General features: G+C 38.8%; 1 pseudogene; it reads left to right on the forward strand.

The window, feature by feature from the left end:
* LOC111750774 (alcohol dehydrogenase 1-like) overlaps positions 1-27300 on the forward strand; it is a 52737-nt pseudogene that overhangs the window by 21063 nt on the left and 4374 nt on the right.

Raw genomic sequence — 27300 nt, forward strand, 5'->3', positions numbered from 1 at the left:
AAAGGAAGAGGACTCGAAGCACTTATTTATGAAGATCAAAGACTACAGCCTTCAGTATGGATTACACATCAACGTAAAGAAAACTATAACCATAAAATTCTTAGAAGAAAATGCAGGGGCAATGCTGTCGGGCCCACCTTTCAACAATGGATTATCTAATATAATAACAAAAGCACAAACAGTAAAAGACAAAAAAAAGTGGGACCTCATAAAAATTTAAAAAATTGTTCGCCAAAAGACTTTACCAAAAAAGTGAAAAGACAAACTACTGACTGGGACAATACCTTCGGAAAGCATACATCCAATAAATCTTATTGTTAGGTTCCGTCCAGTCAGTTCCGACTCATAGTGACCCTGTGCACAACAGAATGAAACACTGCCCAGTCCTGCACCATCCTCACAGTTTTTGCGATGCTTGAGCCCATCCTTGCTGCCGCTGTGTCAATCCATCTTGTTGAGAGTCTTCCTTTTTTTCACTGATCCTCTACTTTACCAAGCATGATGTCCTTTTCTACAGACTGATCCCTCCTGATAGCAAGTCCAAAGTATGTGAAACATAGTCTTGCTCCCGTTGCTTCTAAGGAGCATTCTGGTTGTACTTCTTCCAAGACAGATTTGTTTGTTCTTTTGGCAGTCCGTGGTATATTCAATATTCTACGCCAAGGCCACAATTCGAAGGTGTCAATTCTTCTTCCCTCTTCCTTATTCATTGTACAGCTTTCACATTTATATAAGGCAATTGAAAACACCATGGTTTGGGTCAGGCGCACCTTAGTCCTCAAGGTGCTTTTCAACACTTTAAAGAAGTTTTTTGCAGCAGATTTTCTCAATGCAGTGCATCTTTTGATTTCTTGACTGCTGCTTCCATGGGTGTTGATTGTGGATCCAAGTAAAATGAAATCCTTGACAATGTCAATCTTTTCTCCACTTATCATGATGTTGCTTATTGGTCCAGTTGTGAGGATTTTTATTTTCTTTATGATGAGGTGTAATACATACTGAAGGCTGTGGTCTTTGATTTTTATCAGTAAGTGCTTCAAGTTCTCTTCATTTTCAGCAAGGAAGGTTGTGTCATCTGTATAACACAAGTTGTTAATGAGTCTTCTCCAATCCTTTTGTTCCATTCTTCTTCATATAGGCCAGCTTCTCAGATTATTTGTTCAGCATACAGATTGAACAGGTATGATGAAAGGATACAACCCTGACACATACTTTTCCTGACTTTAAACCATGCAGTATCCTCTTGTTCTGTTTGAATGGCTGCCTCTTGATCCATGTACAGATTCCTCATGAGCAAATTAAGTGTTCTGGAATTCCCATTCTCTGCAATTTTATCCATAATTTATTATGATCCACACAGTTGAATGCCTTTGCATAGTCAATAAAACACAGATAAACATCTTTCTGGTATTCTCTACTCTCAGCCAGGATCCATCTGACATCAGCAATGATATCCCTGGTTCCATATCCTCTTCGGAATCTGGCTTGAATTTCCGGCAATTCCCTGTCGATGTATTGCTTCAACCCCTTTTGAATGATCTTCAGCAAAAAGGCATGTGATATTAATGATATTGTTTGATAATTTCCACATTGTGTTTGATCACCTTTCTTGGGAATAGGCATGAATATGGATCTCTTCCAGTTGGTTGGCCAGAAAGCTGTCTTCCATATTTCTTGGCATAGACAAGTGAGCACTGCATCCACTTGTTGAAACATCTCAATTGGTGTTTCGTCAATTCCCAGAGCCTTGTTTTTTGTGAATTCCTTCAGTGCAGCTTGGACTTTTTCCTTCAGTACCGTTTGTTCCTGATTACATATTACCTCCCAACATGGTTGAATATCTACCAATTCTTTTTGGTATAGTAACTCTGTATTCTTTCCATTTTGTTTTGATACTTCCTTTGTCATTCAATATTTTCCCTGTAGAATCCTTTAGTATTGCAACTTAAGGCTTGACTTTTTTCTTCAGTTCTTTCAGCTTGAGAAATGCTGAGTGTGTCCTTCCCTTTTGGCTTTCTATCTCCAGGTAAGAATCTAATAACCAAAACATGTATATGAAACTTCAGCAATTTAACAACAAAAAGGCAAATAAAATGGGCAAAGGACTTAAATAAACATTTCATCAAAGAGGATATTTAAATGACCAAAAAGCACATGAAAATGTGCTCAACATCATTAGCCATCAAAGAGATGCAAATCAAAACCACAATGAGATACGATTTCACTCCCACTAGAATGGCTAAAATTAAAAAAAAGAAAAAGAAAATAAATATTAGCAAGGATGTGGAAAAATTGGAACACTTAAATATTACTGGTGGGAGTGCAAAATGATGCAGCCATTGTGAAAAACAGTGTGTCGGTTCTTCAAAAAACTACAAATAGAACTACCATGTGACCCAGCAATTCCACTCCTAATTATATACCCAAAAGACTTGAAAGCAGAAACTCAGAGACATGTACACCAATGTTCCTTGTAGCACTATTCACAATAGCCACAAGGTGGAAAGAAATGGATAATCAAATGCTATCAACAGACAAATGGATAATCAAAATGTGGTACGTACACATATACAATGGAACACTACTCTTTCAGAGGAGAAATTAAGTTTTGCTACATGCTACAATATAGATGGAGCTGGAAGACATTTTGCTGAGTGAAATAAGTCAATCACAAAAAAGACAAATACTGTCTGGCATCACTTCCATAAAAAGAGAAGAAAAGGCAAATGTATAGAAACCAAAGTTTAGTAGTGGGTACCAGGGGTGTTAGGGAGGGAAAAATGGGGAGCTATAAAAATTTTTTTTTTTTTTTTTATTGCTTATGGAGGACTGAGTTCTGATTTAAAGTGATGGGAAAATCACATTGCTTAAGGGCAGGGTTGCTCAACTGATTATTTTAAGTGCTCTCAATAAGTTGTACACCTATAAAAAGTTGCCTTCACAAAACTTGTGTGATAGACATGTTTACAACGACACACACACACAAAAAGATTAGCTGCTGGCTGCTGAGGCTGCTTACATACAACCAAATACCTTGTAGGATTTGGTTCCTTGGCTTAGAAGCTTAGGGCCATGGTTTCATGTGACATCCTAGTTAATTGGACTAATATTATGTTTAGTCTTTCTGTTCTACCTCTTAGTTCATTGAGTAGTTCCTGGGGGTCTAAACAGCTTGCAAGCAGCCATCCAAGCCACAACAACTGGTCTCTATTTGCCTGGAGCAACAGAAAAAGAAGAAGACTCAGAAATAGGAGGCGGAAATGGAATGTGTGACTTATTGCCTCCACAAACAACTTCCTTCTTTGCCATGAGACCAGAAGAACTGGATGGTACCTGGCTACCATTACTGAACACTTTTTTTTTTTTTTGTTAACTTTTATTGAGCTTCAAGTGAACGTCTACAAATCAAGTCACACTGTCACATATAAGTTTATATACATCTTACTCTGTACTGCTACCTGCTCTCCCCCTAATGAGTCAGCCCTTCCAGGCTCTCCTTTCGTGACAATTTTGCCAGCTTCCATCTCTCTCTATCCTCCCATTCCCCCTCCAGACAGGAGATGCCAACACAGTCTCAAGTGTCCACCTGATATAATTAGCTCACTCTTCATCAGCATCTCTCTCCTACCCACCGTCCAGTCCCTTTCACGTCTGATAAGTTGTCTTCGGGGATGGTTCCTGTCCTGTGCCAACAGAAGGTTTGGGGACCATGACCGCCGGGATTCCTCTAGTCTCAGTCAGACCATTAAGTATGGTCTTTTTATGAGAATTTGGGGTCTGCATCCCACTGATCTCCTGCTCCCTCAGGGGTCCTCTGTTGTGCTCCCTGTCAGGGCAGTCATCGATTGTGGCCGGGCACCAACTAGTTCTTCTGGTCTCAGGATGATGAAGGTCTCTGGTTCATGTGGCCCTTTCTGTCTCTTGGGCTCTTAGTTGTCGTGTGACCTTGGTGTTCTTCATTCTCCTTTGCTCCAGGTGGGTTGAGACCAGTTGATGCATCTTAGATGGCCGCTTGATAGCATTTAAGACCCCAGACGCCACATTTCAAAGCGGGATGCAGAATGTTTTCATAATAGAATTATTTTGCCAATTGACTTAGAAGTCCCCTTAAACCATGGTCCCCAAACCCCCACCCTTGTTCCGCTGACCTTTGAAAAAAAAAAAATTTTATCCCGGAAACTTCTTTGCATTTGGTCCAGTCCAATTGAGCTGACCTTCCATGTATTGAGTGTTGTCCTTCCCTTCACCTAAAGCAGTTCTTATCTACTAATTCATCAGTAAAAAACCCTCTCCTTCCCTGCCTCCCTCCCCACCCCATAACCACAAAAGTATGTGTTCTTCTCAGTTTATACTCTTTCTCAAGATCTTATAATAGTGGTCTTATACAATATTTGTCCTTTTGCCTCTGACTAATTTCGCTCAGCATAATGCCTTCCAGGTTCCTCCATGTTATGAAATGTTTCACAGATTCATCACTGTTCTTTATCGATGCGTAGTATTCCATTGTGTGAATATACCACAATTTATTTACCCATTCATCTGTTGATGGACACCTTGGTTGCTTCCAGCTTTTTGCTATTGTAAACAGAGCTGCAATAAACATGGGTGTGCATATATCTGTTTGTGTGAAGGGTCTTATTTCTCTAGGGTATATTCCGAGGAGTGGGATTTCTGAGTTGTATGGTAGTTCTATTTCTAACTGTTTAAGATAACGCCAGATAGATTTCCAAAGTGGTTGTACCATTTTACATTCCCACCAGCAGTGTGTAAGAGTTCCAATCTCTCCGCAGCCTCTCCAACATTTATTATTTTGTGTTTTTTGGATTAATGCCAGGCTTGTTGGAGTGAGATGGAATCTCATCGTGGTTTTAATTTGCATTTCTCTAATGGCTAATGATCGAGAGCATTTTCTCATGTATCTGTAGCTGCCTGAATATCTTCTTTAGTGAAGTCTGTGTTCATATCCTTTGCCCACTTCTTGATTGGGGTGTTTGTCTTTTTGTGGTTGAGTTTTGACAGAATCATATAGATTTTAGAGATCAGGCGCTGGTCGGAGATGTCATAGCTGAAAATTCTTTCCCAATCTGTAGGTGGTCTTTTTACTCTTTTGGTGAAGTCTTTAGATGAGCATAGGTGTTGGATTTTTAGGAGCTACCAGTTATCTGGTTTCTCTTTGTCATTTTTGGTAATGTTTTGTATTCTGTTTATGCCTTGTATAGGGCTCCTAAGGTTGTCCCTATTTTTTCTTCCATGATCTTTATCGTTTTAGTCTTTATGTTTAGGTCTTTGATCCACTTGGAGTTAATTTTTGTGCTTGGTGTGAGGTATGGATCCTGTTTCATTTTTTTGCAAATGGATATCCAGTTATGCCAGCACCATTTGTTAAAAAGACTATCTTTTCCCCAATTAACTGACACTGGGCCTTTGTCAAATATCAGCTGCTCATATGTGGATGGGTTTATATCTGGGTTCTCAATTCTGTTCCACTGGTCTATGTGCCTGTTGTTGTACCAATACCAGGCTGTTTTGACTACTGTGGCTGTATAATAGGTTCTGAAATCAGGTAGAGTGAGGCCTCCCACTTTCTTCTTCTTTTTTCAGTAATGCTTTGCTTATCCGAGGCTTCTTTCCCTTCCATATGAAGTTGGTGATTTGTTTCTCTATCACCTTAAAAAATGACATTGGGATTTGGATCGGAAGTGCATTGTATGTATAGATGGCTTTTGGTAGAATAGACATTTTTACTATGTTAAGTCTTCCTATCCATGAGCAAGGTATGTTTTTCCACTTAAGTATGTCCTTTTTAATTTCTTGTAGTAGAGTTTGGAGTTTTCTTTGTATAGGTCTTTTACATCCTTGGTAAGATTTATTCCTAAGTATTTCATCTTCTTGGGGGTTACTGTGAATGGTATTGATTTGGTGATTTCCTCTTCGATGTTCTTTTTGTTGATGTAGAGGAATCCAAGTGATTTTTGTATGTTTATCTTATAACCTGAGACTCTGCCAAACTCTTCTATTAGTTTCAGTAGTTTTCTGGAGGATTCCTTAGGGTTTTCTGTGTATAAGATCATGTCATCTGCAAATAGAGATAATTTTACTTCCTTCTTGCCAATCCGGATGCCCTTTATCTCTTTGTCTAGCCTAATTGCTCTGGCTAGGACCTCTAGCACAATGTTGAATAAGAGTGGTGATAAAGGGCATCCTTGTCTGGTTCCCGTTCTCAAGGGAAATGCTTTCAGGTTCTCTCCATTCAGAGTGATGTTGGCTGTTGGCTTTGCATAGATGCCCTTTATTAAGTTGAGGAATTTTCCTTCAATTCCTATTTTGGTGAGAGTTTTTATCATAAATGGGTGTTGGACTTTGTCAAATGCCTTTTCTGCATCAATTGATAAGATCATGTGGTTTTTGTCTTTTGTTTAATTTATGTGGTGGATTACATTAATGGTTTTTCTAATATTAAACCAGCCTTGCATACCTGGTATAAATCCCACTTGGTCATGGTGAATTACTTTTTGATATTTTGTTGAATTCTATTGGCTAGAATTTTGTTGAGGATTTTTGCATCTATGTTCATGAGGGATATAGGTCTGTAATTTTCTTTTTTTGAAGTGTCTTTACCTGGTTTTGGTATCAGGGAGATGGTGGCTTCATAAAATGAGTTGTGTAGTATTCCGTCATTTTCTATGCTTTGAAGTACCTTTAGTAGTAGTGGTGTTAACTCTTCTCTGAAAGTTTGGTAGAACTCTGCAGTGAAGCCGTCTGGGCCAGGGCTTTTTTTTGTTGGGAGTTTTTTGATTACTGTTTCAATCTCTTTTTTTGTTATGGGTCTATTTAGTTGTTCTACTTCTGAATGTGTTAGTTTAGGTAGGTAGTGTTTTTCCAGGAATTCATCCATTTCTTCTAGGTTTGCAAATTTGTTAGAGTACAATTTTTCGTAATAATCTGATATGATTCTTTGAATTTCAGTTCGGTCTGTCGTGACGTGGCCCTTCTCGTTTCTTATTCGGGTTATTTGTTTCCTTTCCTGTATTTCTTTAGTCAGTCTAGCCAATGGTTTATCAATTTTGTTAATTTTTTCAAAGAATCAGCTTTTGGCTTTGTTAATTCTTTCAATTGTTTTTCTGTTCTCTAATTCATTTAGTTCAGCTCTAATTTTTATTATTTGTTTTCTTCTGGTGCCTGATGGATTCTTTTGTTGCTCACTTTCTATTTGTTCAAGTTGTAGGGACAGTTCTCTGATTTTGGCTCTTCCTTCTTTTTGTATGTGTGCATTTATCGATATAAATTGACCTCTGAGCGCTGCTTTTGCTGTGTCCCAGAGGTTTTGATAGGAAGTATTTTCATTCTCGTTGCATTCTATGAATTTCTTTATTCCCTCCTTGATGTCTTCTATAACCCAGTCTTTTTTCAGGAGGGTATTGTTCAGTTTCCAAGTATTTGATTTCTTTTCCCTAGTTTTTCTGTTATTGATTTCTAGTTTTATTGCCTTGTGGTCTGAGAAGATGCTTTGTAATATTTCGATGTTTTGGATTCTGCAAAGGTTTGTTTTATGACCTAATATGTGGTCTATTGTAGAGAATGTTCCATGTGCACTAGAAAAAAAAAAGTATACTTTGCAGCAGTTGGGTGGAGAGTTCTGTATAAGTCAATGAGGTCAAGTTGGTTGATTGTTGTAATTAGATCTTCCGTGTCTCTATTGAGCTTCTTACTGGATGTCCTGTCCTTCTCCGAAAGTGGTGTGTTGACGTCTCCTACTATAACTGTGGAGGTGTCTATCTCACTTTTCAGTTCTGTTAAAATTTGATTTCTGTATCTTGCAGCCCTGTCACTGGGTGCATAAATATTTAATATGGTTATGTCTTCCTGCTCAATTGTCCCTTTTATCATTATGTAGTGTCCTTCTTTATCCTTTGTGGCAGATTTAAGTCTAAAGTCTATTTTGTCAGAAATTAATATTGCTACTCCTCTTCTTTTTTGCTTGTTGTTTGCTTGATATATTTTTTTCCATCCTTTGAGTTTTAGTTTGTTTGTGTCTCTAAGTCTAAGGTGTGTCTCTCGTAGGCAGCATATAGACAGATCGTGTTTCTTTATCCAGTCTGAGACTCTCTGTCTCTTTATTGGTGCATTTAGTCCATTTACATTCAGCGTAATTATAGATAAGTAAGTGTTTAGTGTTGTCATTTTGATGCCTTTTTATGTGTGTTGTTGACCATTTCATTTTTCCACTTACTTTTTTTTGCTGAGATGTTTTTCTTAGTAAATTGTGAGATCCTCATTTTCGTAGTGTTTGACTTTATGTTAGTTGAGTCGTTACGTTTTTCTTGGCTTTTATCTTGAGTTATGGAGTTGTTATACCTCTTTGTGGTTACCTTAATATTTACCCCTATTTTTCTAAGTAAATACCTAACTTGTATTGTTCTATATCGCCTTGTATCACTCTCCATATGGCAGTTCTATGCCACCTGTATTTAGTCCCTCTTTTTGATTATTGTGATCTTTTACATATTGACTTTAATGATTCCCTGATATGCACATTTTTTTTAAATTAATCTTAATTTGTTTTTGTGATTTCCCTATTTGAGTTGATATCAGGATGTCCTGTTTTGTGACCTTGTGTTGTGCTGGTATCTGATATTATTGGTTTTCTGACCAAACAATTTCCTTTAGTATTTCTTGTAGCTTTGGTTTGGTTTTTGCAAATTCTCTAAGCTTGTGTTTATCTGTAAATGTTTTAATTTCACCTTCATATTTGAGAGAGAGTTTTGCTGGATATATGATCCTTGGCTGGCAGTTTTTCTCCTTCAGTGCTCTGTATATGTCATCCCATTGCCTTCTTGCCTGCATGGTTTCTGCTGAGTAGTCTGAACTTATTGATTCTGCCTTGAAGGAGGCCTTTCTTTTCTCCCTGGCTGCTTTTAAAATTTTTTCTTTATCTTTGTTTTTGGCCAGTTTGATGATAATATGTCTTGGTGTTTTTCTTTTTGGATCAGTCTTAAATGGGGTTCGATGAGCATCTTGGATAGATATCCTTTCATCTTTCATGATGTCAGGGAAGTTTTCTGTCAGCAGATCTTCAACTATTTTCTCTGTGTTTTCTGTCCTCCCTCCCTGTTCTGGGACTCCAGTCACATGCAAGTTATCCTTCTTGATAGAGTCCCACATGATTCTTAGGGTTTCTTCATTTTTTTTAATTCTTTTATCTAATTTTTTTTTCAGCTATGTTGGTGTTAATTCCCTGGTCCTCCAGATTTCCCAGTCTGCATTCTAATTGCTCAAGTCTGCTCCTCTGACTTCCTATTGCGTTGTCAAATTCTGTAATTTTATTGTTAATCTTTTGGATTTGTAGATGCTCTCTATGGATTCTTGCAACTTATTAATTTTTCCACTATGTTCTTGAATAATCTTTTTGAGTTCTTCAACTGTTCTATCAGTGTGTTCCTTGGCTTTTTCTGCAGTTTGCCTTATTTCGTTTGTGATGTCTTGAAGCATTCTGTAAATTAGTTTTTTGTATTCTGTATCTGATAATTCCAGGATTGTATCTTCATTTGGGAAAGATTTTGATTCCTTTGTTTGGGGGGGTTGTAGAAGCTGTCATGGTCTGCATCTTTATGTGGTTTGATATTGACTGCTCTCTCCAAGCCATCGCTAAGATATAAAAAAAAAAAACTTTTTTTTTTTTTGTAGTGGTTTATTCTATAATTGCTCACTGAGTCTTATCTTGTCTTGTTTTCTTTCAATATACGTGGATGGGCTACTAGATTGTGCTGTCTTGTTTGTTGTAGCCCTTGACTTACTTAAGACCTATTACCAGCTGGTTTGGGCTGTTGCCAGATATATATGCCTGAGTCTATTCACTATTCTTGAGTAGAATCTGATTTTGGGTCATCAAGTGTGTGCTGCACCCTAACACCTATCCACCTAGAGAAGTAGTGGTGGTAGTTGTGTGCACCAGATTCTATTAGCAGCTGGGGTTCACCCTCCGGGGGGGCAGGTTGCTGACAAGCTTCCCCCAAGTGTCAGTGAGGTAGGTGTGTCTCTATTCCTATAGCACCTTGGTGGGAGGGCACTGCAGCTGTACCTTAGGCCCCCAATGCAAGTACCTCCACTGATTGGTAGATGTCACCCTCCTTAGACCCCTAAGGCAAGAGGCTAGGTGGTCTGGGGGGAGCTTCAGCCCTCAGTTCCCTGTTGTGGGTCAGTTAGGGCTCTGTTGAATGAGCAGAGATATCAGACCTGGGAAACTTGTTTTTCCAGAAAATCCGCTAAAAAAAAAATGCAGTCAGTTCCGTATCAGAACTGCCTTTGGATTATAACTGCCACCTTGTTCCCTGTAAGGATGAAAGTCCGAGATTTGGATCATATATGCTTGGCTGTAGCTGGTTCTGTGTTTTTAGTCCAATTAGGGATAGATTTTTGGTCCCTGGGATTTTTGTGATTCCTTCTCTCAGGCCGGAAGAATGGGTTAGGAAAAGACCAGAAAAAAGGGGGGGGGGGGGAAGTAAAGCCACCGCGGAGCCGGAGCCGTTCTCCCTCTGGCGCAGGAAATTCCAATGTTAATTAAGCCGCCTGGGAAGGGTAGGTGAGGGTTCAGAGAAACAGGAGAGTAGCACCTCGGAATATAGCCAAAGTTGCTTTTCTTGCTTAGAATGACTATTTTATCTGAGATTCCCGAGGGGCCTGTTGCCTATGTGTGCTGGCTGTGTGGAGATTGCCCCCGAGGGTCTGGCCTGCTGAAGCCGCGGTCAGATCCTCCACTGCCAGTCCAAAGCCCAGCGTCAAGGTTCCCCTGCTGGGACGCTGCACTCCCGGCTCCAAAATCAGTCACTGCCTCCCGGGGACTTCTCGTCCCGCCAGCCGCGTCACCGCGCCGCCTCCGCGGACCGGCTGGGCCCCCTCCCGGGGTTAGTTCAGAGGAGTAGGACTGCGCCCCGTGCTTGTGCCGTGACAGCGCCCAGTCAAAAGCCCGGCATCAAGGTTCCCCGGCTGGGACGCTGCATTCTCAGCTCCAAAACCAGTCACTGCCTCCCGGGGACTTCTCCCACCAGCCACGTCACCACACTGCCCACGCGGACCGGCTGGGCCCCCTCCCGGGGTGAGTTCAGGGAAGTAGGGCTGTGCCCCTTGTTTGCTCCATCACAAGATTTAGAGTTCAGCTCCCCTGGGCCCAGACCTAAGCCCGGCGCCAAGGTTACCTGACTGGGATGCTGGCTCCAGGCTCCGAAAACAGTCGCTGCTTCCCTGTATTTGTTCGTTCTCCATTTCTAAATCTGTGTTTGTTGTTCAGGGTTCGTAGATTGCTATGTATGTGATCGATTCACTTGTTTTTCCGAGTCTTTGTTGCAAGAGGGATCTGAGGTAGCATCTACCTAGTCCGCCATCTTGGCCCCCTGAACATTTTGATGAAAGATCCTATAGAAGATTTCTGATCAAAAGGGGGAAAATGCAGAACACATTTTCAAATTCTTTTGTAGTCCAGGCTTTCTGAAGCCATGAAGGCTGGATGTACCCCTGAAAATAATGCCCCTGGGATAATCTTTAAACCTTAAACCAAAAATATCCCTTGAAATCTTCTTAAAACCAAACAGTAGTTTAACTTAGCTAGTAAAAAATGTCTACCTTGAGCATTGTGCTCTTTTAAGAACTATTTATATGGGGTCAAAGTGACAACACCCACTGGAAAGTTTAGATAGGAACCTTAGGGGGCAGTGAGTTTATGTCAATGGAGGAGGAACAACTCAGCAAAGGAGGGTGAGAATGGTTGCACAAGTTGCACCAAGTTGTACAGAATTGTACACATAGAAACTGTTGAATTAGTGTATATTTTTTCTGTGCATATTCTCAAGGACATCAATAAAATTTAAAAAAAAAAAAGAAAAATCTTTGTATTTACCTGTCTAGTTACTTTTTCTTGTGCATCTCATTCTGTGTAGATCCAGATTTCCATCTGGTATTATTTTTCTCCTGCCTAAGGCACTTCCTTTAACCTTTCTCATAGTGTGGGTTAGCTGATGATTAATTCCTTCTACTTTTGTATGTCTGAAAAATATCTTTTCTCATCTTCATTTTTTTTTTAATTTTATTTTTATTGTGCTTTAAGTGCAAGTTTACAAATCAGGTCAGTCTCTCATACAAAAATTTATATACACCTTGCTATACACTCCTAATTGCTCTCCCTCTAATAAGACAGCACAGTCCTTCCCTCCACTCTCTCTCCATGTCCATTTGGGCAGCTCCTGGCCCCATCTGCCCTCTCATCTCCCCTCCAGACAGGAAATGCTAACACAGTCTCATGTGTCTACTTGATCCAAGAAGCTCTTTCTTCACCAGTATCATTTTCCATCCCATTTTCCAGTCCAATCCCTGTCTGAAGAGTTGGCTTTGGGAATGGTTCCTGACTAACAGAAGATCTGGGAACCATGGCCTCCCTAGTCTGACCATTAAGTCTGGCCTTTTTATGAGAATTTGGGGTCTGCATCCCACTGCTCTCCTGCTTCCTTGGGGGTTCTCTGTTGTGTTCCCTGTCAGGGCAGTCATTGGTGGTGGCCAGGCACCATCTAGTTATTCTGGTCTCAGGCTGATGTAGTTTCTGGTTTATGTGGTCCTTTCTGTCTCTTAGGCTCGTAAATACCTTGTGTCTTTGGTGTTCTTCATTCTTCCTTGCTCCAGGTGGGTTGAGACAAATTGATGCATCTTAGATGGCCACTTGCTAGCGTTTAAGACCCCAGATAACAATCTCCAAAGTGGGATGCAAAATATTTTCTTAATACATTTTATTATGCCAATTGACTTAGATGTCCCCTGAAACCATGGTCCCCAAACCCCTGCCCCTGCTATACTGGCCTCTGAAATGTTCAGTTTATTCAGGAAACATCTTTGCTTTTGGCTTAGCCCAGTTATGTTGACCTCTCCTGTATTGTGTGTTGTCTTTCCCTTCACCTAAAATAGTTCTTATCTACTATCTAATTAGTGAACACCCCTCTCCCTCCCCCATCCCCTCTCTCATAGCCATCAAAGAATATTTTCTTCTCTGTTTAAACTATTTCTCCTGTTCTTATAATAGCGGTCTTATATAATATTTGTCCTTTTGCAACTGACTAATTTCATTCAGCATAATGTCTTCCAGATTTCTCCTTGGTATGAAATGTTTCATGGATTCATCACTGTTCTTTATAGATGTGTAGTGTTCCATTGTGTGAATATACCATAATTTATTTATCCATTCATCTGTTGATGGGCACCTTGGTTGCTTCCATCTTTTTGCTGTTGTAAACAGTGCTACAATGAACATGGGTGTGCATATATCTGTTCGAGTAAAAGCTCTTATTTCTCTAGGATATATTCCAAGGAGTGGGATTGCTGGATCATATGGTATTTCTATATCTAGCCTTTTAAGGAAGCGTCAAATAGATTTCCAAAGTGGTTGTACCATTTTACATTCCTGCCAGCAGTATATAAGTGTTCCGGTCTCTCCACAACCTCTCCAACATTTATTATTATGTAATTTTTTGATTAATGCCAGCCTTGTTGGAATGAGATGGAATCTCATTGTAGATTTGATTTGCATTTCCTAATGGATAATGATCATGAACATTTCCTTATGTATCTGTGAGCTACCTGAATGTCTTCTTTAGTGAACTGCCTGTTCATATCTTTGCCCATTTTTTAATTGGGTTATTTGTCTTCTTGTGGTTGAGTTTTTGGAGCATCATGTATATTTTAGAGATCAGGTGCTGGTTGGAAATGTCATAGCTAAAAACCTTTTCCCAATCTGTAATCTGTAGGTAGTCTTTTTACTCTTTTGGTGAAGTCTTTGGGTGAACATAGGTGTTTAATTTTTAGGAGCTCGCAGTTATCTAGTTTCTCTTCTGCATTTTTAGTAATGTTTTGTACACTGTTTTTGCCATGTATTAGAGCTCTAACATTGTCTCTATTTTTTTGTCCATGATCTTTCTCGTTTTTGATTTTGTTTAGGTCTTTGATTTATTTTGAGTTACATTTTGTGCATGGTGTGAGATATGGGTCTTGTTTCATTTTTTTGCAGATGGATATCCAGTTATGCCAGCACCATTTGTTAAAAAGACTGTCTTTTCCCCAATTAACTGGCTTTGGGCCTTTGTCAAATAACAGCTGCTCATATGTGGATGGATTTATGTCTGGATTCTCAATTTTGTTCCATTGGTCTATGTATCTGTTGTTGTACCAGCACCAGGCTGTTTTGACTACTATGGCAGTATAATAGGTTCTAAAATCAGGTAGTGGAAGAAGTGCGGCCAGAATGCTCCTTAGAGACAAGGATGGCGAGACTGCGTCTTACATACTTTGGACATGTTGTCAGGAGGGATCAGTTTCTGGAGAAGGACATCATGCTTGGCAGAGTGCAGGGTCAGTGGAAAAGAGGAAGACCCTCAATGAGGTGGATTGACACAGTGGCTGCAACAATGAGCTCAAACATAACAATGATTGTAAGGATGGCGCAGGACCGGGCGGTGTTTCATTCTGTTGTGCATAGGGTCGCTATGAGTCGGAATCGACTCGACAGCACCTACAGCAATATTAATTTCTGACAAAATAGACTTTAAAGTTAAATCCACCAAAAAGAATAAAGAAGAACACTGCATAATGATTAAAAGGACAATTTACCAGAAGATATAACCATATTAAACATTTATGCACCCAATGATAGGGCTGCAAGTTTCATAAAACAAACTTTAACAGAATTGAAAAGTGAGATAGACAACTCCACAATTATAGTAGGAGCCTTTAACACACCACTTTCGGTGAAGGACAAGACATCCAGAAAGTCCAATAAAGACACAAAAGATCTAAATGCCACAACCAACCAACTGGATATATGATTCTTGGCTGGCAATTTTTCTCCTTCAATGCTCTGTATATGTCATCCCATTGCCTTCTTGCTTGCATCTTTTCTGCTGAGTAGTCCGAACTTATTCTTATTGATTCTCCTTTGTATGTGCCTTTTCGTTTATCCTTGGCTGCTCTTGAAATTTTTATCTTTGGTTTTAGCAAGTTTGATGATAATATGTCTTGGTGACTTTCTTTTGGATCTACCTTATATGGGGTTCAATGAGCTTCTTGGATAGATACCTTTCATCTTTCATGATGTTAGGAAAGTTTTCTGCTAACAAATCTTCAACAATTCTCTGTGTATTTTCTGTTATCCCTCCCTGGTCTGGAATTCCAATCACTCACAAGTTATTCTTCTTGATGGAGTCCCACATGATTCTTAGGGTTTCTTCTTTTTGAAAAAAATTCTTTTATCTGATTTTTCTTCAAGTATATTGGTGCCAAGTGCCTTATCCTCCATCTCCCCAGTTCTGCATTCCAATTCCTCAATTCTGCTCCTCTGACTTCCTATCGAGTTGTCTAATTCTGTAATTTTATTGTTAATCTTTTGAATTTCTGAATGCTGTCTTTCTATGGATTCTTCCAGCTTATTAAATTGTTCATTATGTTCTTGAATAATCTTTTTAATTTCTTCAACTGCTTTATCTGTGTGTTCCTTGGCTTTTTCTGTACATTGCCTAATTTCATTCCTGGTGTCGTCCCTGATGTCTTGAAGTGTTCTATATATAAATCTTTTGTATTCTACATCTGGCAATTCCAGGAACACATCTTCATCTGTGAGATACCTTGATTCTCTGTTTTGGGAGTTTGTAGGAGCAATTATGGTCTGCTTCTTTATGTGATTTTATATTGACTGCTGTCTCCGAGCCATCTATAAGTTATTGTAACAATTTATTTTATGTTTGCTAACTGTGTCCTATCTTTTTGTTTTGTTTTGTTTCAATATACCCAGATAGGCTACTAGAGTGTGCTAACTTGATTACTGAAACCTCTGAAGCACTAATGTCCTGTTACCTGATGGTTAAATCTGTTACCAGGTATATGAGCCTATGAGTCCATTCACTATTCTTGAATAGAATCAACTTAGGTGTCCTGATAGTTGGTCATCTAGTGTGTGGTGTAGGCTCACACCTACTATCTTAGAGGAGTTGTGGTGGTGGTTGTATGCACTGGTCTCTGGTAGCAGCAGGGGGTCACACTCTGAGGAGGGCAGGGTGCTGACAGCCTTCCCCCAAGTGTCAGTGAGGAAGGTGCATCTCTGTTCTCCAGAGCACTCTAGGATGGGCTCTGCAGCTGTACCTTCAGCACCCAATGCTGATACTTGTAAAGACTGGTAAGCACTGCTATCCTTTCACGGGTGGCTAGGTTGCATGGATGGAGCCTCAGCCCTCAGGTCCCTGCTGTGGGTAGGTGAGGACTTTGTTTAATAGGTAGAGTAGTATCAGACCTTCAAAACCTGCCTCTCCACCGCACAGCTGAAACAATTACAGTCAAGCCTCTAACAGATTTGCCTTTGCATTATAATAGCCACCTGGCTTCATGTAGGGGTGAAAGCCAAAGTCTGTGGGTCTCTTATGCCTGGACTGTAGCTGCTTCTGCTCTGATCTTCCAGTTTAGGGGAGGTGGGGAAGTATTTTTCCTGTATTTGTTAATTTGCTCCTTCTCCCAGGCCAGGAGAATGGGTCAGAAAAAGCATGATGGCACTTCTATCTCAGGCCCAGGGAATTCAAATGTTATTGAAGCTGGCTGGGGCAGGGAGGGGAGGAATCAAATAGATAGGAGAGAGTACTTTCAGAAGGAGCTATCAGATCTGCATGAGAGTGCTATTTTTTCTCAGATTCCAGAGGTGTGTGTAGCCTGTGTGTGCTGGCTGGGTCCCCCCCTCCCCGAAATTGCCCCAGGGGCTTAGAGTTGCATCCTGTGCTTGCCGTGTCTCAGGAAACTACCATCAGCTCCACTATGTTCGCTCCAAAGAACGGCACCAAGGAATCAGAGTTGAGGCACTGTGTGGACTCAGCACCTCGTCAATGCTTCTGCGTGGTCTCTTGCTTCCCTGTCGCTCAGGTTGATTCCTTAGTTCTGTGTTTGATGATCAGGGTTTGTAGATTGTCACATATGTAATTGATTCACTTGTTTTTTCGGGTCTTTGTTGCAAGAGGGTTCAGCAGAAGCTTCTGCCTAGTAAGCCATCTTGGCCCCGCCTTTCACAATTACAGCTCTCATCTTCATTTTTGAAAGATATTATCACTGGCTAAAGGATCTAGGTGGATATTTTTGTTTGTTTCTTTGTTTTTAGTACTTAAAAGATGTCTTATCATTCTCCTCTAGCATTCAGTGTTTCTGATAAGGTCTCTGCTCTCATTCTTGTTTTTTCCTCTGTATGTAATGTTTCTTTCTTCCTCCAGCTCTTCTTTATCACTGGTTTTAAACAAATTGATTATGATATGCCTTTGTGTAGTTTTCTTCATGTCTCTTGTCTTTGGGATTTTTTTTTTTTTTTTTTTTTGAGCTTCTTGGATCAATGGGTTTATAGTTTTCTTCAATTTGGAAAATTTTCTACCTTTTATTTCCCCAAATATTTTTCTGGCCTCTCCCCATCCTTCTTTTGGAAGTCTAATTATATTTATACTAGGCTGCTTGAAGTTGTCCCTCTGATTCTCTCTTCATTTTTTTTTCTGTCTTTTTTTTTCCTGTGTGTTTAATTTTATGGAGTTTCTATTTCTGTATTTTCAAGTTCACTAATGTTTACTTTTGCAATTTCTAACCTGCCATTCATCTCATCCAATGTATTTTTCATCTCAGGTATTGTAGTTTTTATCTCTAAATGTTTGGTTTGGCTCTTTTTTATATTTCCTATGTCTCTCCTTATATTTAATCATTCATCCATCTTCTTGAACATATGGAAGAAATGCAGTCTGATCAACTGTGTCAATTCCAAGTTAATTTGAATCAGTTGATTTTACCACTTGATGGTTTGTATTTTCCTCCTTCTTTTCAGGACTCATAATTTTTGTTTGGATACCAGACACTGAGATTTTATTTATTGAGTACTGTTGCAGTGTTATGAATATTCTAAAGTTTTTTTCCAGGAAGCACTTGTTGTTGTTAGGTGCAGTTGAGTCAGCTCTGACTCATAGTGACCGCTTGTACAACACAACAAAACACTGGCCAGTCCTGCACCATCCTCACAATCCTTGCTATGCTTAAGCCCATTGTTGCAGCCATTGTGGCAATCGGTCTTGTTGAGGTTCTTCCTCTTTCTCATTGACCCTGTACTTTACCAAGCATAATGTCCTTCACTAGAGACTGCTCCCTTCTGATAACATGGCCAAAGTACATAAGATGAAGTCTCACCATCCCTGCTTCTCATAAGATGAAGTCTCACCATCCCTGCTTCTAAGGATCATTTTGGCTGCACTTCTTTGAAGACACGTTTGTTCATTCTTTTGGCAGTCCTTGGTATAGTCAATGCTCTTCACCAACACCATAATTCAGAAGTGTCAATTTTTCTTTGGTCTTCCTTATTTATTGTCGAACTTTTGAATGTATATGAGACCACTGAAAATACCATGGCTTGGGTCAGGTGCACCTTAGTTCTCAAAGTGACATCCTTAGTTCTCAAAGTTCTCAACACTTTAAAGAGGTCTTTTGTAGCAGATTTGTCCAATGCAATATGTCATTTGATTTCTAGACTGCTGCTCCCATGGGCGTGGATTGTGGATTCAAATAAAATGAAACCCTTGACAACTTCAATCTTTTCTCTGTTTATCATGTTGTTGCTTATTGGTCTAGTTGTTAGGATTTTTGTTTTCTTTATATTGAGGTACAAGCCATACTGAAGGCTGTAGTCTTTGATCTTCATAGTAAGTGCTCCAAGTTTTCTTCACTTTCAGCAAGCAAGGTTGTGTCTTCTGCATAAAGCAGGTTGTTAATGAGTCTTCCTCCAATCCTGATGCCCTGTTCTTCTTCATATAGTCTAGCTTCTCAGATTATTTGCTCAGCATACAGACTGAATAGGTGTGGTGAAAGGACACAGCCCTAACACTCACTTTTCCTGACTTTAAACACAACATCCTCTTGTGTTTGAACGACTGCCTCTTGGACTATGTACAGGTTGCTTATAAGCACAACTGAGTGTTTGGAATTCCCATTCTTCAAAATGTTACCATAATTTATTATGACCCACACAGTCAAATGGCTTTGCATAGTCAATAAGACATAGGTAAACATAACATCTTTCCGGTATCTCTGCTTTCAGCCAGGATCCATCTGACATCAGCAATGATATCCCTGGTTCCACATCCTCTCCTGAATCTGGTTTGAATTTCTGGCAGTTCCCCGTTGATGAACTGTTGCAACCACTTTGGAATGATCTTCAGCAAAAATTTTGCTTACATATGATATTGTTCGATAATTTCCCCATCTTGTTAGATCACTTTTCTTTGGAATGAGCACAAACATAGATCCCTTCCAGGTGGTTGGCTAGGAAGCTATCTTCCTAATTTCTTGACACAGGAATCCAGAGCTGCATCTCTTTGTTGAAACATCTCAATTGGTATTCTGTCAATTCCTGGAGGCTTGGTTTTTGCCAGTTCCTTCAGTGCGGCTTGAACTTCTGCCTTCATTACCACCAGTTCTTGATCATATGCTACCTCCTGAAATGGTTGAATCTCAACCAATTGTTTTTGGTACAGTGACTCTGTGTATTTCTTTCATCTTCTTTTGATGCTTCTCATGTTGTTCCATGTTTTCCCCATAAAATCCCTCAAAATTGGAACTCTAGGCTTAAATTTTTTGTTCAGTCCTTTGAGCTTGAGAAATTTCATGAGCGTTCTTCCCTTTTGGTTTTCTAACTCCTGGTCTTTGCGCAGTTCATTAGAATACTTTACTTTGTCTTCTTCAGCCACCCTTTGAAATCTTCTGTTCAGCTCTTTTACTTCATCATTTGTTGTTTTGCTTTAGCTACTCTATGTTCAACAGGAAGTTTCAGAGTCTCTTCTGATATCCATTTTGGTCTTTTCTTTCTTTCCTCTTTTTAGTGACCTTTTGCTTTCTTCATGTTTGATATCCTTAATGTCACTTCATAACTGGCCTGATCTTCAATCATTAGTGTTCCATGTGTCAAATCTATTCTTGAAATGGTCTCTAAATTGAGGTGGAATATATTCAAAGTCATATTTTGGCTCTCATGAAATTGCTTTAGTTTTCTTCAGCTTCAGCTTAAGCTTGCATATGAGGAAGTGATGATCTGTTCCACAGTGGGCCTCCTGTCTTGTTGTGGCTGATGATGTTGAGCTTCTCCATTGTCCCTTTCCACATACATAGTCAATTTGATCCTATGTATCCCATCTTTTGAGGTCCATGTGTATAGTTGCCATTTACGTTATTGAAAAAAGTATTTGCAATGAAGGAGTCATTGGTCTTGCAAAATTCTGTCATGAGATCTCCAGCGTCAATTCTATTACCAAGGTCATATTTTCCAACTGCCAAACCTCCTTCTTTATTTCCATCTTTTGCATTCCAATCACCAGTAATTATTAATGCATCTTGATTGCATATTTGATTGATTTCAGGTGGCAGAATTTGGTTAAAATCTTAAATTCCCTCATCTTTGGCATTAGTGGTTAGTGGGTAAATTTGAATAATAGTTGCATTAACTAGCCTTCCTTGTAGGTATATGGATATTATTCTATTATTCTCTTTACTGACAGCATTTTATTTCAGGACAGATCTTGAAATGTTCTTTTTGATGACAAAATGCAATGTCTATTCAAGTTGTCATTCCCAGCAGAGTAGACAATATGATTGTCCTATTCAAAATGGCCAATACCAGTAATTTCAGCTCACTAATGCCTAGGATATCGATCTTTACATGTCCCATTTTGCTTCTGGCAACTTTCAATTGATACTTTTGAATTATGATATTTGCAAAGAATATTGACTATACTATGGACTGGCAGAGGAATGAACAAAGCTGTCATGGAGGAAGCACAGCCAGAATACTCCTTAGAAGCAAGGATGGTGAGACTTTGTATCTCATATTTTAGCCATGTTATCAGGAGGGACCAGTCACTGGAGAAGGACATCATGCTTGATAAAGTGGAATGTCAGCAAAAAAGAGAAAGACCCTCAAAGAGAAGGATTGACACAGTGGCTGCAATGATGAGCTCAAGCATAACAATTGTGAAGATGGCACAGGACCAGGCAATGTTTTGTTCTGCTGTACATAGGGTTGCTATGAGTTGGAACTGACTCAATGATACCCAACAACAACAACAATTTTTCTAGATTCATACTTCTTACATTCAACATTCCAATTATTAAAGATGTTTGCAGCTGTTTCTTCTCATTTTAAGTTGTGCCACCTTGGCAAATTAAGATTCTGAAAGCTTTACTCCATCCATGTCATTTAGATTGACTCTACTTTGATGAGGCAGCTCTTTATCAGTTGTATTTCGACTGCCTTCTGACTTGAGGGGCTCATCTTCTGGCATTATACCAGACATTGTTCTGCTGCTATTCATAAGGTTTTCACTGGCCAATTTTTCAGAAGTAATCTGCCAGGTCCTTTTTCCTTGTCTGTCTTAGTGTGGAATCTCCACTAAAAACTGCCCACCATGGGTGACCCTGCTTATTTTTGAAATACTGGCAGCATAACTTTCACCATCATAGCAACATGAAAGCAACCATATTATGACAAACTGACAGATGTGTGGGGAGATACAGTTAATTATTCAAAAACAACTTGATCCTTTCAGGTCTTATTTCTAAGTTTTGATAGGTGGGACCGTAACAACATTTAGTATGTTCATTTTTCCTGCTATTGTAGCAAGAATTCTTCTGAATACCTTACCCCAAGAATGATGAGGTTTTCTACTCTAGCTGGTGGAGAACACAATAATCACACCTAATCCATTGGATGAATCTTTCTCAGGCCTTGGGTAGTTTCCACACATGCATGTGCTGATCAGAACTCAGTTCAGTTCTTGAGGGGAACAGTCTAGCAGCTTTTGCTTTTCTGGACTTCCAGGTATTCTCTCAACACAATAAGACTATAGTACTTCTCCTATGCCCCCTATCCCTTTCTTGCATGCCCTGGAAAATTTCTTCAGGCAGTAAGCAGAGGCAAGCAATCACAGGGTTTAACTTATTTGTTTCCCTTCTTTCAGAGTTTATACTGTTTTTTGTTGCCTCATGTCCAATATCTTGAGAACCATTGTTTCATACACTTTGTCCCGTGTTTTAGTTGTTTCAGGTGGGAGTGTAAATTGAGTTCTTGTTATGCCGTCTTGTACGGAACCTGAAGATCTCCATTTTTTCTTTTAAGAATCAGCTCTGTGATGTCTTCCTAAATCATATTCAAACTGATGAACCACTGAGTGTTCAGTTCTTACAATGGCAATGTACCTATGACACCACTTTACTGTTAATAGGTTTACAGGGTATCTCTTTATCCTGACTAGATTATGTGCTACTTAAGGCAAATATCTTATTCCTCTCTGTACTTATACAGGTTAGTGCATACTTTTGCTGTGGAATTAATGTGTACAAACTTGACTTTGGGCTGCCAAGGCTATTTTTTTGGCATCACTTAGGGAACAGCTTAAATGTTTTTCAAAAATCTGAAAATTTGACTTCGAGCCAGAAGAAATGATGGGTGCTCTCATCTACTGAGTGCTTACTCTGGGCTTACATATGCTGGTCCCTCTCCACTGAATTACTTTCCCTACATTGTTTGACCTGAAGATCTTGTAAAGTATTGCTAAAGGGGGGTACCTGAATTTGATAACCTCAAATGACAACTTAAATTAGGGACCATCTCTGCCCTGCTCATTATGGTATCTCTGGATCCCAGGATAAAAAAAAAAAAAAAAAAGGATATAGTAGATGCTTTATAAGTATTTGTTAATTTAATAAATGAATTAGTGTTAATGGAGGATTCCAGGGGCTGAAAACAGGCAGAACACAAGAAAGGTTATTCTTCTCTGTGGTATGATTCAATGTCTTTTTTTGTATATTTGATCATTTAATCATGTGAATTAGGGATTATCATTCCCAGTCATGGCAATGGAGACTGAGAGAGATCAAGTGACCTAACAGAAAATACATGGCTCAACCTGAGTTCTTTAATGGATTTGAGATAAGGGATCTTGCCTTTATTAAAAGTGAGTTTAGGAATGTGTTGTGAGAGCTCTGTAATTAAGGTGAACCATAATTCTATATATACTTGCTCCTGTCTGGGTTTCAGAGAGAATTTTTTTTTTTTTTTTTTTACTAATTATTGTGTTCTTTTCAGGAGACAAAGTCATCCCTCTAGTTTTACGTCAGTGTGGAAAATGCGACTCTTGTTTGTTCCCTAAAGGCAACATCTGCAATGAATTTTAAGTAGGTCTTTTTAAGTACTGACTTACCATTTTTATCATATACCTTCATTTATCTCTCATACGGTGCTTTTATTGTTTGCTTCGCTATGCTTTTATAACAGTACTGAACCAATGGCTAATGACACCAGCAGAGTTACCTGTAAAGGAAATCCCATCTATCAACTCTTCAGTTTGGGCACCTTCACTGAGTACACAGTGTTAAAAGAAAATAACTTTGTCAGAGTCAATTCTGCTGCTCCACCAGAGAAAGTCTGTCTGATAGGCTGTGGATTTCTTGCAGGTTATGGAGCAGCAATAAATACTGCAAGATGAGGACTTTAATGTTCGTTTTTTTCCTGTTACACTCTTCTGAAGGCTTGATCATACACCCTTGCATTTTCTTTTTATCAAAAGAAAGTCAAGCTCAACTGTGGAATTCATATGTCAGGCCATTCTCGTTGGGTAGCTATTTGAAGGACTCAGGGCAAAGAACAGGCTATGTGCTCAAGGTGGTCACATTTTAACTTATATGGCTCCCTTTTTTTTCCTCCATTCAAGGTTGAAAGGTTTTATGCATTGTCACAAAATGAAAGGTGGGAACAAACACAAAATCTTGTTAGCCTTTCTTATTACTTAGCATGTTTGAGGATATATACCTAAGTTTGCACACTTAGTATCTCACATTTATTTATTAATTTTTTTCTTTGTTTTCCTGCATATGAAAAAGAATGCATGATCCAATAGGACTAGAAGTAAGGATTGAAGGTTGGAAATAATTCTGTTAGAATCTTGAAAGTGTTTTAAAAAGTAGCATCTTTTCTTAAATGATAGTTTTTTTTAAAAAAGAGATTTCCATTTAGAAAACTTGCTCTTAGAAGAAAACTGGAATATGAAAATCAAGAGTTTACTTATCTTTCTTTTTGACATAGGAACTTGAAATAGTCTCAAAAACTTTAATCTAATATGTTTTAAGGTGGGAAAGATGAAAGAGAAGGCAGCTTTTCCATTTGTCTACAGTAATTTCTGCTTAAAATCTTTTGAGCTAATTTTTTTAAGTGCCTCAAATCTATTCTGGCAAGGAAAAATCCCTAATACCACTGCTTTTGGCAATTCTCAAATTTGACACAAATGGATAAGTTTATAAGCTTCCCATGGTCTATTGTTAACTGGGCATCTAACTGCTCAGTTGATGGCTATGAAAAGATTAGCCCCCAAAAGAAGTAAGACAGAACAAGAAATTTAAGGTGTTAACCATCTACAAGTTTTAACTGGAGACTGCCTGAGGGGCAAGCACTTCTCAGTCAAGTTTATTTTTCATGAAAATACTCTTCTGGGGACAATTTTAGAAATTAGCTACCTTTCCTTAGAGCAATAATTGGTCTTAATGACTGTCTTTCCTTTCTCCACAAGGAAGAATAGGGCAAATGGCAGTCTGGCTGCTCCTTGTTCTTCTTTTTCATTATTCTTTTATGAGCCTATCTATATTTCCTACCCTCTTCAACTTACTTCAAATGGGATTAGTGGTAGTAGTTTGAAGGAAATAATAGTTACTAAATGGATTCTACAGACAAATGGTTTATCAGAATTGATTGAATTGAACTTACTTCAAATGGGATTAGTGGTAGTAGTTTGAAGGAAATAACAGTTACTAAATGGATTCTACAGACAAATGGTTTATCAGAATTGATTGAATTGATTAGTCTTTATTAAATGAGCAGTAGTCAGTACAGACGTTTATATGGAATTCCTAGAAAATTCTTAGCCACTTATTTCTGTTTTTTACTCATGGTAACCTAATAAATAGATATCAGGAGCTCAATGTATAATAGCTGGGCATAATGAAAATTTATGCAGTTCCTTTGTATAGATATAATGTCCAAAGGTGAAAAGTTACATACAGCTAAAGCTACTGCTATGCGTCTGGTCTTCAACCCAAAGCAGAAAAGTTAGAAATTGTTCTCTAAACTCATAGGGTGATAATTTTGACAATTCTAATGTTTAAATGCCTATTAGTTTCTAACATTTCTGTAAGAAATCTTCTCCTCTATCTAGAGATTAGTAGTACTTTGAATAAATCTTTGACCTCTATTAAATTCCTTTTTAAGGAAAGTGTTATTTGAAATATGTAATCATTTAAAAAGATAGATTGACTAATTACATTGCCTTCCCAGCTAAAGAAGGCCTGCTGGGCATTTTCTGAAACAGCATTGCCTTCAGGTGTCTGTGTTTTCTGATAATTCAGGTCAAACCCAATTCGACATGTGTTGTGTTTGGCCTGGGTGGAGTTGGCCTTTCCATTATCATGGGTTGCAAGGCAGCTGGAGCTTTCAGGATCATTGGTGTTGACATCATCGGAGACAAATTTGGTAAGGTAATGTCTCTTTTTTAATGTCTCTGGGTGCCACTGAGTGTATCAATCCCAGGAATCTTGAGAAGCCCATCCAACAAGTGCTTATTGAAATGACTGACGATAAGGTGGACTATTCTTTTGAAGCCACTAGCTGTGCTGAAACCATAGTGTGCTTCGAGGTGAAATTTTAAGATCACAGGATTTATGGCTGGGGGAATTCATCTCAAATAGCTGGTAGAATCTGGCTTTTAGTAACCTCTCAGAGTTGGAACGGGGCCTTTAAAATGTTCTAATCCAGCCTTGGGTGGCATTTGGTGGTTCAGTGGTAGAATTCTCTCCTTCTGTTTGGAAGCCCCAAGTTTGATTCCAGGCCAATATATCTCATGTGCAGCCACAACCCATCTGTCAATGGAGACCTGCGCCTTGCTATGATGCTGAATAGTTTTAGCAGAGCTTCCAGACTAAGACTGACTAGAAAGAAAATCTATTATCTACTTCTGAAATTAGCCAATGAAAACCCTATGGAACAAAAGGTCCGTATGGCACAGACTTGGGCAGAGTTTCGTTGCATTATGCGTGGGGTCACCATGAATTGAGGGTGACTCCGCAGCAGCTAACAACAACAATCCAGCGTCTATGCGGACCAGGGATCTCTTTCTTGATGTTGCTACATTAATACTTTCAGTGAGGTGAAAATGTGTCACATGAGACAAGGTTTCAGAAAAAGATGATAAGCACAAGTCCTTTCAGTATTCCAGAATGTAATCTGCTAATATTCAAAGCTGCTGTTTGCTTTCTTATCATTTTTTGGCCTATATTAGGATCCAGTTCTGCCTTAACATTTTTATCTATTGTTTGATCTCTGAGTGTTTTCCTTATTAAGAAAATGTAAGAAAACTAAGAATTGAGAAATTCTTTTTTCTTTATTTGCTGTTTTATTTCTTTCTTGTTTGAGACATAGCATTAAAAGCCTCCTTACTGCCCTTAGCTTTTTTTTTTTTTTTTTTGATGAACCTCAAATCATTATTCTGACCTTTAGCTTTGCAATACTACTATTGTAGGTCCTGAGACTCTTTATTAGCCTTGTTTATAGAGCTCTACTTTCATTTACTGTATTCTTTGTCTTAAGAGCTTAAGCACGAGCACTTCAGAATCATTAAATGTAAACCCCCCCTTTTCACACAGAGCTCATTTGTGGAATTCATTGTCAGAGTTTTATTTTTCCAACGTGACTTCCTTGAGGACTAAGAGGACTCATCTAAGACGGCCTGGTCTCTGTCTCACATCAGCATATTACCAAATGACTTTTCCTTTTTGTCCAGAGTTAGGTTAAAATAATGAGTTTTCTTCACTGCTCTCTTAATTTGCAGGAAGATGCAACTACTAGCAAAGTAAAAGCAAAACGAGACTTCCAGCACATATTCAGTTTGTTTATATCCCCATCACTGCCTTTCATAATGTGAGTCTTATCTCTACAGCTTCTTATGCCTTTTGATTCTTTGTCCAAATGATTTTCTGTGTTTGAACTTCATTGAAACATTATGGAAATCTTTTAGATGCATAGAAAATTTATTTCATTCGTAAGTAATTTTAAGACAAAAAGGAATCATTTTAATTTGGGGGGGTTCTGATGGAAAAAGATCATTTTAATTAGGGAAGAAAGTGTCCTTGCCAGGGACTGCTAAACAAGGGCAAATCTGACCACATATTTAAATAACGTCT

This window comes from Loxodonta africana, chromosome 5, assembly GCF_030014295.1.
Source record: "Loxodonta africana isolate mLoxAfr1 chromosome 5, mLoxAfr1.hap2, whole genome shotgun sequence".
NCBI classification, from domain to species: domain Eukaryota; kingdom Metazoa; phylum Chordata; class Mammalia; order Proboscidea; family Elephantidae; genus Loxodonta; species Loxodonta africana.